Below are 9017 nucleotides of genomic sequence, written 5' to 3'. Positions count from 1 at the left end.
GGAATAGAGGTGCAAGCTAATGTGGCAATTCAGATTTTCCATTTATCGTCACATGACATCACATATAATCCTGAGATTTTTTTCCCTGTGGGCGTGGCAGAATTATCGCAAATTGGTAGTGTAAAAAAAAACTGGACACAACGTACGTACACATGTAAGCACATAAAGAAATGTAAACAAACTGACTGCAACACAGAGAGGAACAAAATCAAAGTGCAAAAGTAAGAGACCCTAAATGAGTCCATGATTGAGTTTGTCGTTGAGGAGTCTGATGGTGGAGGGGGAGCAGCTGGTGGGTACGAGTCTTGTGGCACCGATACCTCTTTCCTGAGGGCAGCAGTGAGAACAGAAGCATGTGCTGGGTGGTGTGGATCCTTGATGATTGCTGCTGCTCTCCGATGGCAGCGTCCCCCTGGAGATGTCCTTGATGGCGGGGAGGGAATTGCCCATGATGCCCTGGGCTGTGTCGACTCTACGCTCAGGGGTATTGGTGTCCCGAGATCAGATTGTGTTGCAGCCGGTCAGCACACCTCTGGAGAAATTCACCAGGGTTTCTGGTATCATACCAAATCTCTGCAAACTCCTGAAGAAGTAGAGGCGCTGATGTGTTTTTTATTTTAATTTAGACATACATGATAACAGGCCCTTTTGGCCCCCAAGCCCATTTGACATTTTGAACAGTGGGAGGAAACCATCTTCAAATCAGCAAACATGTCTGATTTGTTTGTAAATTTTTGTAAGAGTGGAGAAGTACGAGGACTCTGTCCGAGGACACCAACTTCCCCTCAGAATGCAAAGATTATGTCAGAAAATCTGGCAAACGTTGGTGTGGTGGAACCACTGTTAATACTGTTTGTACATGTACGGCTGGCTGGCCCCCTGCTGATTGTACCCGTGGTTCCTTTCCCTTGATTCCCCTACTAAAGGCAGCAACCCCTCCCCCAAAACAAGTTCGGGTCTCAGGTCAGCAAAGTGAGACGTGCCTCCTGCTTATGGTAATAAAAACCGATCAGTCAGGGAACTTCTATTGTTACGAGCCCTGAGGACCCCAAAACCCAGCAGCAATAGATATTCACCAATGCAAATGGTTACTTAAACAAAAGTTGCTTTTAATTATCTTTAAACATGAAAACAGAATCAAATTTTAACTTATCACTATTGACTTACTTTACCTAACTTAACCCCCTTCTAATTCTAAGCACATGTGTATGTAATGTGTGTGTAAGTTCAGAAAAGTTCTTTGGTTCACAGTCCAATCTCACTTCTCATTCCTCCAAATTCACTGCAGAATTTAACATTTATAAAGTTCACCAGGCTTTGGTGCTCGAAAGGTAAATGGTTACTGCTCAGGAAGGTTCTTGTTGGTTTTCAGAGAGAGATTTGTTGTACATTTACTTCCATCAGCCACTTCAGTGTCTTGTCTTTCAGGGTTCTCCAGATAATAACCTCTTTCTTTCAGGTCACCACAGAGTTCTTTCTTGTTTTTCTAATTCCAAGTGAAACATTAGACAGCCAGTCCTCTCCTCTTGCATGAACCACAAGGGCTTTGACCAGGCCATCTTCCAAAAGGCTTTACACAAGCTTGCCAGCTTGTCCTGTTCCAGACCCAGCTACTTCTGCTGGCTGTAACATTGAACAAGTGATCTGTGTGTGTGTGTGCGTGTGTGTGTGTGTGTGTGTGTGTGTGTGTGTGTGTGTGTGTGTGTGTGTGTGTGTGTGTGTGTGTGTGTGTGTGTGTGTGTGTGTGAGAGAGAGAGAGAAAGCCTGTTTGACTCTCTCTGCTTTCAAAACCACATGACCCCTCTTACAACAACATTCTTTTCCAGACAATCTGTGCCTTTTGTAAACAACAATCCATTAGTGAAGTCTCTTGGGCACTCTCCAAATCTCTTGCAAAGACTGTTGGCCCTGACATGTAGATTGCCAGTGGGGGAGCTCAGGGCGCCCAACCCTCTACAAGGCCCCGGGCTTGTGTGAGGCAGCCCCGACACCCAGCTGGTTGGACAGCTCCCACTGGCTGCCTCAGCAAAGCGTGAGAAGATCTCTGTAACTGCCTCTCTGTCAGGCAGGGAATTTGTAGACTATACCTAAGCAAAGTTGAGGTGGAGTATTGGTCTCGCTCGACATGATGTTTAGACAGTCTGCTCCTGTCGTGTAGACTTTGCAGTGAGGCTTCCAACTGCCTAGGCCCATCGAGCAGTAGATCTCCAGCAGGTCACTGAGGGCGGTGAGTTATTCTTCACTGCTCTCCCCCTCTGCTCCCCCACCCCCCCGCAGCTGGGGAGATGGGTAAGGGTGGGGGGTCCCGGAGCTCGAGTTGGCCCACAGGTGAGGACTGCGGATCCTGATTGGTTACACATTAAGCAGGGCCAGGTGGGCCCCCCACCACCACCCCCCTGAGCCCAAGGCACCCGATGTGGACCTGGGATAAGTTGGGTCAGGCAAACCTTCCCGTTGGATCCTGTAGTGCCGGAATCCAGGTCAGGAGACTACATTTTTATTTAGACAGACAGCACAGTAACGGGCCATTTCAGCTCACGAGCCTGTGACGCCCAATGAACCGACAGCCCCCGGTACGTTTTGAACGGTGGGAGCAAACCCACGCAGACATGGGGAGAATGGACAAGCTCCTCACAGACATCACCAGGACTCGAACTGGGGTCCCAGGCGCTGCCATGGCATTGAGAGGGATTGTGGGCAGGCAAAAGAGGGTTAGTTTAATTTGCTGTCAAGTTCAGTGCAGGCACTGCTGGGGGGTGGTGGGGGGGTGGCTGAAGGACCTGTTGCTGTGCCAGACAGCCAGACACTCCTGGTTCTGAGTGTCTCCAGGGGAAGAAATCATACGCCCTTGGGAGCCAGAACCCAGAACCCCTGGGGGGGAACCCACTCAGCCTCCTTACAGACACCTCCGGATTCATATCCAGATCGCTGGCAATGTAACAGTGTTGCGTAACCGCTGTGCTAACCGTGCGGCGATTTTTTTGTTGGTTGCTTGAATTCCGGATAACGGGGATTTTATTGCATGTGTCTATATGTCCTGCGTATGTATTGTTTGTCTGTGTGTGTGTGTGTGTGTGTGTGTGTGTGTGTGTGTGTGTGTGTGTGTGTGTGTGTGTGTGTGTGTGTGTGTTATGTCTGGTTGTGTGTCTGTGTATTTTGCACCAAGGACCTGAGACGCTGTTTCGTCAGGTTGTACTTGTGCAATCAGACAGCAATAGACTTGAACTTGATCTCCCTCAGGCACTCGACCAACATGGTCAGGGCAGAGTTTGTCATCTCTGGCCAGGAGTGGGGATGGGGAGGGGGGGATGGGGGGAGTCCAAAAGCAAACCCATGCAGATGCTGGAAATGTGAAATAAAATCAGAACGTGCGGGAAACACTCAGCAGCGTCTGTGGAGAGAGGAAGAGTCGATGTTTTAGGTTCTAATGATGGACAGAAGCCTGAGGTATCTGCCGCTCCTCTCTCCACAGATGCTGCCTGACCTCCGATTGTGTTTCCACTGCAGACAATACTCGGGACCTGAGTTGATGCCCTCTCACCCGACCTCTGTCACTATTGGTTTCCCAGGGAGATTGCAATGGGACAGAAGGTCCGAGACGACAGATGGCTCCGCGCCTCCTGATCCTGATGGTCCACGGCTCGTCCACACAGGGCTGGGCTGCGCCTCTGCCCTCCCAGGTGGGGGAAGCTGCCCCAGCGGCTGTTGTGGGATGACACCACCCCGGAGACCCGAGCCGGATGACCAGAATCTGCCTGGAGGAGAAGCTGCTCTGTTGCAGAGGCCACTGTCAGGAAAGGGTCTGTGTCACGGCTTTGCTACACTAGCCAATCTTTATTGCTCTGACTACAGAGCACATTGAAAAGTGCTGGGAATGTGACAGGAGCAACACAAATGTAAATGTAGATCAGCTATGGGGGATGGGGATGGGGGTGGTGGGGGTGCAGTTTCAGGTAGCTGTCTTTGTTAAATCAGGGAGGAGATGAACATCCGGAGAGATTTCCTGTTTTTAAACAGAACAGCTGGCCGCATGTTGGTGTGTGTGTGTGAGAGAGTGTGTGTATGCATGTGTGTGTTTGTATGTGTGTGTGTGCATATGTGTGTGTGAGTGTGTGTCAGAGAGTGTGTATGTGTGTGTGTGAGCATGTGTGTGTGCATATGTGTGTGTGAGAGAGAGAGAGATTGAGAGAGCTGTGCATATGTGTGTGATCTGTTTACGTGTGTGTGAGCCGTGCATGTCCCAGGGTTTAGATCTGGTCACGATGAACAGCTGGCAATACTTTCCTACCAAGTCATCACGGTTAGCACAACGCTGTTACAGCGATCGAGGCCGCAGTTCAAATCCCGTGATGTCTGTGAGGACATGTCTGCATAGGTGGGGTCTCCGGTTTCCTCCCACCGTTCGGAACGTGTTAGTTAATGAGGTGTAAATTGGGATCTTGGGCCGAATTGGGCCGTGACATTGCTGTATGTCTATATTTCTAAAAATCATAGACTTTAAACAAGTCTGGGGGATGTGCGTTTGGGTGGGGTATGTGCAGAGAGTGGTGGGAGGTGTAGTTAGAAATTGACCAAGGCCTCTGAGTCACACACGAATGTGGGGACACCATCAATCTGCGTTGTTGACTCTCTTGGGTCCGAAGGTGTGGAGAGATACGCAAGGTTTATTCTTTGACGTGACTTTGAGGGAAGAGGAGTTGCAGGGAACTAACAGTCTGATAGCCTAACAGAAAGGAAGTAGGGAAGAACAAATATTGAACCTTTTCTCAGTCCCTTTCAGGGCCCACAGGTTGGGTCTGGGGTCACAGAGACACAGTTCTGCGGATTGGCCTCAGGTGAGCAATGATAGACCTGTGGTATGGTTTCCATCCCGAGGGGGCACTAGGGAGCATGCCTGTAATGGCAGGAAATGTCCACCGGGTGGCAGACGGTCCCCACGGTCCAGAGATTGAGGCACGGGCTGTGTCAGTGTTTACAGGGGGGCTGCCTGTTTCAGTGTGTATAGGGGTCCTGGGATGTGTGTCAGCCTTCACATGGGGTCCCTAGAGGAATATCAGTGTTTATAGGGGTCCCGGGATGTGTGTCAGTGTTTAAAGGGAGTCCTGGGGAGAGTGTCGGTGGTTACTGGGGGTCCCGGGGAGTGCATTGGTGGTTACAGGGAGTCCTGGGGATTGTGTCATTGTTTACAGGGGGTCTTGGGGAGAGTGTCAGTGTTTACTGGGAAGAGTGTTGGTGTTTACAGGGGGTCCTGGGGAGAGTGTCGGTGGTTACTGGAGGTCCCGGGGAGTGCATTGGTGGTTACAGGGGGTCCTGGGGATTGTGTCATTGTTTACAGGGGGTCTTGGGGAGAGTGTCAGTGTTTACTGGGAAGAGTGTTGGTGTTTACAGGGGGTCCTGGGGAGAGTGTCGGTGGTTACTGGAGGTCCCGGGGAGTGCATTGGTGGTTACAGGGGGTCCTGGGGATTGTGTCATTGTTTACAGGGGGTCTTGGGGAGAGTGTCAGTGTTTACTGGGAAGAGTGTTGGTGTTTACAGGGGGTCCTGGGGAGAGTGTCGGTGGTTACTGGAGGTCCCGGGGAGTGCATTGGTGGTTACAGGGGGTCCTGGGGAGTGTGTCATTGTTTACAGGGGGGTCCTGGGAAGAGTGTCAGTGTTTACTGGGGAGAGTGTTGGTGTTTACAGGGGTCCTGGGGAGAGTGTCGGTGGTTACTGGTGGTCCCTGGGAGTGCATTAGTGGTTATAGGGGGTCCTGGGGAGTGTGTCAGTGTTTACAGGTGGTCCTGGGGAGAGTGTCAGTGTTTACAGGGGGTCCCGTGGAGAGTTTTGGTGTTTACAGGGGGTCCTGGGGAGTGTGTCAGTGTTTACATGGGGTCCCGGGGAGCGTGTCGGTGGTTACAGGGGGTCCTAGGGTGTGTGTCGGTGTTTAGAAGAGGCTCTGGGGAATGTGTTGGTATTTACATGGGTCATGTGGAGCATGTGGGTGATGGCACGGGGTCCTAGGGAGTATGGCATGGTTGACAGGGAGGTCCCGGGGAGTGTGTCTGTGTTTACAGGGGGTCCCAAGGAGTGTGTCGGTGTTTACAGGGATCCTTGGGTGCCACAACACACATCGACAGTTCACAACCTCCTTCCTTTGAATTACATCCAGAATTTTCTTGACAGCTGTGGGTTGAAAGGTGATGAGCCTTGACCCTGGCTCTTGGTCTCCCAACCCTTATACCAGTATGGTAATATGGGTCAGTGGAACAGGGGATGGATGGCAGAGTGCCAGAGGGAGATCGGGAACTGCAGAGGGATAGCCAGATTGGAATGGCTGATTTCCCAGCACATCCCAAGTGGTAACTTTCCGGTTAAATGCACCAGATAGGATAGCTGTAAATGTGAACCATTTAAACCTGAATAAAGATCCGAATTTGGTGAAACTTCAATCTGGGAAAGAACTTCCTCTCTGACCCCTTCTCTCTCCTGTTCATCAGGACCCCTGCTCCCGGCTCCCTACTTTCTTCTAGCCCTCTCATCCCATCTGCACATCACCTGCACACTCCACCCATTCGTTTCCCTCTCCCCTTCTCCCATTCTCCCCTCCAGCCTCCCACCTCTCCTTTACTTGTCACCACCCCCTTTCCTTCCACATCAGATCCCATCCGATGTGTTGGCTGCAAAAGCTCTGCCAAAGGTAGTGGGCATGGCCCAGGACATTAGGGGGCAAAACCCTCCCCACCATCGAGAGCATCTACGGGGAATGCTGCTGTCGGAGAGCAGCAGTGATCATCAAAGACCCTCACCAACTAACACCCGCTCTGTTCTCGCTGCTGCCATCAGGAAAGAGGTATAAGACTCACGCCACCAGGTTCAGGAACAGCTGCTCCCCCCCTCCACCATCAATGACAAACTCAATCAGGGGCTAATTTATTGATTTTTTCTCTCTGTATTGCACAGTCAGTTTGTTTACATGTACCCATTGAGTCAGTATTTTTGCACGACCAATAAGTGATAATTCTGCCTCACTTGCAGGAAACGAATCTTGGGGTTGTATCTGATGTCGTGTATGTAACCTTACTATTACCCTGGATTAGTCACCACCACCCAGCCTCTATCTGCCAATCAACCCCTCCTCGCCTGGATCCACCTAGCATGTGCGAGCACCTGCCCTCAGCCCCTCCCCTTTCATGCCGGTACCTCCCTTCTGCACCTTCGACCTGAAACATCGACTGTCCGTTTCCCTCCACTCACGCCGCCCAACTCGCTGACTTCCCTCCCCCAACCTGGCAGCTCGGTCCAAACCGCTGCTGTAAAATATCTTCAGGGCCCCCTGCAAAGCCTTGACCGCCAACAGCCCGCAGTCCTGAGCTGTGCGGGAGGCACCTTACAAGATCTCACCATGTGTTCAAGTTCGTTCAAGTTTATCATGAGCCCACATATCTATAGACAGAGCCCCACATATCAACAAGTGATTTGTATACAGTACAAATAGAAAATTGTTAAATATTTGGAAGGCATTGAGGAATGCAGTGGAGCAGAAAGATCTAGAAATAACGGTGCCCTGAAGGTAGAATCTTTTGTGGATAGGGTGGTGAAGAAGGCTTTTAGCCTGCTGGCCTTTATAAATCAAAACATAGAATACATGTGCTGGGTGGTGATGTTGAGACTGTTCAAGGCCAGATTTGGAATATCGTGTGCAGTTCTAGTCACCGAATTATAGGAAGGAGATCAACAGGGTAGAGAGGGTGCAGGGAAGATTTACGAAAATGTTACCTGGGTTTCAGAATCTTGATTACAAAGAAAGATTGAGCGGATTAGGTCTCTATTCTTTGGAGCGTAGAAGGTTGAGGGGGGGTTTGATAGACGTATTTAGGATTATGAGGAGGATAGATAGAGTTGATATGAATGGGTTTTTTCCCTTGAGGGTAGGAGAGATTGAAACAAGAGGTCATGAGTTAAGGGGCAAAAGTTTAGAAGTAACATGAGGGGGAACTTCTTCACTCGAAGAGTGGTGGCCGTGTGGATGAGTTTCCGGGAGAAGTAGTGGCGGCAGGGTCCTTTTTGTCATTTAAGGAAAAATTGGATCAGTAAGCGTACGGGTCGTCACAAAGCATTTACAGTGCCAGAATCTGAATCAGAATTTATTGTCATGAACAAGTCACGCGATTTGGTGTGTGAGGCAGTGTCGTGCATGCAAACATTCATACCCGCCACTTTACAACAATAACTTTTTAAAACAGTGCACGAAAAATAGGGCAGGGTCCGTAGTTCATTGATCATTCAGGAATCTGATGGCGGAGGGGAGGAAACGGTCCTTGTGCCACTAAGTGCTCGTCTTTAGGCTCCTGTACCCTTTTCCCCGATAGTAGCAGAGTGAAGAGGACATGGCCTGGGTGCTTTTTTAAGACACTGCCTCGTGTAGATGTCCTCGATGGAGTGGAGTCTGGTGCCTGTGATGTTGCAGGCTGAGTTAACAACCCTCTGGAGTTTATTCTTGTCCTGAGAGTTGGTGCCTCCATAGCAGGCGGATATGCAACCAGCCAGAATGCTCTCCATGGTACATGTGTAGAAGTTTAAGAGAGTCTTCGGTGACATACAGAATCTCCTAAAACTCGCCGCTGGCGAACCTTCTTTGTGATTGCATTAACATGGAGGCTCCAGGACAGATCCTTGGAGATGTTGACACCCAGGAATTTGAGGTTCTTGACCCTCTCCACTACTGAGCCCTCGATGAGGACTGGGTCGTGTTCCCCTGACTCCCTCCTGAATTCCACAATCATCTCCTTGGTTTGCTGACGTTGAGCGCAAGGTTGTTTTACACTGTTCAACGAGCTGATCGATCTCCCTCCTGTTCACTTCCTCATTGCCATTTGTGATTCTGCCGACAACTGTGGTGTCAACACCAAACTTGTAGATGGCATTGGAATTGTGCCTGGCCACACAGTCGTGGGTGTATAACAAGTAGAGCAGTGTGGAGTGAGGAGTGAAGTGGAGACGTTGTTTCCAATTCGTACTGTCTGTGGTCTTCTGATGAGA

The sequence above is a fragment of the Narcine bancroftii genome, chromosome 13 (assembly GCF_036971445.1).
Source record: "Narcine bancroftii isolate sNarBan1 chromosome 13, sNarBan1.hap1, whole genome shotgun sequence".
In the NCBI taxonomy this organism is placed as follows: domain Eukaryota; kingdom Metazoa; phylum Chordata; class Chondrichthyes; order Torpediniformes; family Narcinidae; genus Narcine; species Narcine bancroftii.
Note: the sequence above shows the minus strand (reverse complement) of the source record.